The following is a 2,594-nucleotide window of genomic DNA, read 5'->3' on the forward strand; positions in this document are numbered from 1 at the left end:
CCTAAAAGAGAAAGAGAGGTAGATACTAACAAAAAAGACTATTTATTAGAAACTATAAAAAATAAAAGGAATGTGAAGTGAAAGTAAACTTAATGTAATTTTCAGAGTGCAATTCTGACCTAGGGAGGGAGAGCATGGAAGGTAGCAGAAATAAGAGATCGTTAAAACAGTGTAGAGTCCCAATTCAGTGTCAGCCAAAGACAACCTGTCATTCACAGTAGTAATTTTATTAACAATTAATCTGATATTTGGGATGACATGATTTTAAAATTGCCACCAGATTGTTTCAAAGAAGGACTCGGGGGCTGGGCGTGGTGGCTCATGCCTGTAATCCCAGCACTTTGGGAAGCCGAGGTGAGCGGATCACGAGGTCGGGAGATCAAGACCATCTTGGCCAACATGGTGAAACTCCATCTCTACTAAAAATACAAAAAATTAGCTGGGCGTGGTGGCGCGCGCCTGTAGTCCCAGCTATTTGAGAGGCTGAGGCAGGAAAATCGCTCGAACCTGGGAGGCGGAGCTTGCAGTGAGCTAAGATGGTGCCACCATACTCCAGCCTCGTGACAGAGAGCAATACTCTGTCAAAAAAAAAAAAAAAAAAAAAAAAACTCGGATCCAGTTTTGTGATATCTCTTTCAATGCTTATTCACATTTCCCCAAGATAGCAGGCTCATCATGGATCACAGAACTTCCAGGCCCTCTCCTCACTTATTCAGTGCTGCTAATGCATCTGTAGTCTCACTCGTTGAGTCCTCAGGAACTTCTTCAAAGCAGCAACCAAAGGAGATCGGCTGATCACAATTAATAAAGTGTTGGGGGAATGCACCTAATAGGTTTACACACAAACTGAGATTTTAATTATTTTAATTAATTGACTGTTTAATAACTGGATATTAAACTAATAGTTTTTAAACAAAACTTTTTTCAATGTCTATGTTTAATTGTAATTCAATTTATTTCACAGGAATGTTCAAAAAGCTTTGCCTCTTTATGAGCCTTTCTTTACTCATCTAAACTGACATAATAAAATATCTTTAGTTTCTAGAAACTTATTTTGTTTCTAGCCTATGCAAGCTTGAGTCAGAAAGTATGCCTTGTTTATGTTGGCATATTTGATTTCTCTCTCTGTCTCTCTCTGCATATACATATATGCCATGTAAGCACATTGACATGTTAAAGAACTCCATCCAAATCCCCAATCATGTTCAAGCAACAACTTCCCACTAAAACAACAAAAATATTGGACACTCATGAAAAATGCTCAAAGATCCAACAGTCTAAAATAAAATGACTATTTGTAGTATTGAAAAAATCATTTATTTTTGCTTTTTAGGCAAAACATTAAAAGTATACAATGTGTAGAGAACAGTTTCTATCCTACTCTGAGGACATATACAGTGCTACAACCACATTATAGGGAAATTTATCAAAGCTAAATGCAATTATAAATGTGCCTGTCCCTTGACTCAGGAATTCTGTTTCTGGGAATTTATTCTACAGAAATTCTGTTACCAGTGCATAAAATAAGAACATAAGCAGATTCACTAGGACATTGTTGGTAATATCAGAAACTGGGGAGCCACTGCTCTACCTCTTCCCCTAAGTGGCCTGAGGTGATATTCGAAAATGGTTCACTATTCGATTGACACAGAAAACCCCACAAAGTCATGCAAATCAAGAGATTCAAATCGTATTCATTTAAGAACACTCGTAAAACTGCCCAGGCCATCAAGGATATGCATGTATGAAAAGCCACTAAGTGACCTGAAAGATGTCACTTTACAGAAACAGCATGTACCATTCCAACATTACAATGGTGGAGTTGGTAGGTGTGCCCAGGCCAAACAGTGGAGCTGGACACAGGATCGGTGGCTTGAATTTTTGCTGCACATGCTTAAATATGCAGAGAGTCATGCTGAACTTAAGGCTTTACAAGCAGATGGTCATCAAGCATATTCCGGTGAATGAAGCACCCAAGATATGCCTTTAGACTTAACGGAGCTGATGGTCAGATTAACTCATACATAAAGAAGCCCTCCTTGCTGCATTGAAATCATCCTTACTGAAAAGAAACAAATTGTTCTTAAACCAGAACAGGAAGTTGCACAGAAAAAAAAGATATCTCCGAAGAAAATGAAGGAATAAAAACTTATGGCACGGGAATACATTCAGCATAAAATAAATGCAATTAAAAGTGAAAAAAAAAATCACTGGAAACAACCCAAATGTCCAGCAATAAAGTAGTAGCTTAATGAGTGTGGTATATTCCTATAATAAAATGCAGCTTTTAAAAGAAATGAAACAGACCTCAATGTACTGATTTGGAAAGATAGCCAAGATATATTATAAAGTAAAAACACCACACTAACAATATATGTAACTATATTATATCATCTATATGGTTGTATATGTAAAGAAAATATTTCATAGAAATATACAGAAAGCTAAAATAAAAATGTTCCCTGAGGAAAGTATTCAGTATATTTCTTCATTTACATTGCTGCATTTTTTAACCTTTTCAACATATATATATATATATATATATATATATATATATTAACCTTACAATCAGAGGAGTTTAAAAACAAAACAGG

At 36.1% G+C, this 2,594-nt stretch overlaps 1 pseudogene; it reads left to right on the top strand.

Moving 5' to 3' along the window:
• The first annotated feature begins 1,626 nt into the window (after positions 1–1,626).
• Positions 1,627–2,145, top strand: LOC134756620 (large ribosomal subunit protein uL22-like; annotated as a pseudogene).
• Positions 2,146–2,594: the final 449 nt, after the last annotated feature.

Source organism: Gorilla gorilla, chromosome 11 (assembly GCF_029281585.2).
Source record: "Gorilla gorilla gorilla isolate KB3781 chromosome 11, NHGRI_mGorGor1-v2.1_pri, whole genome shotgun sequence".
NCBI lineage: Eukaryota > Metazoa > Chordata > Mammalia > Primates > Hominidae > Gorilla > Gorilla gorilla.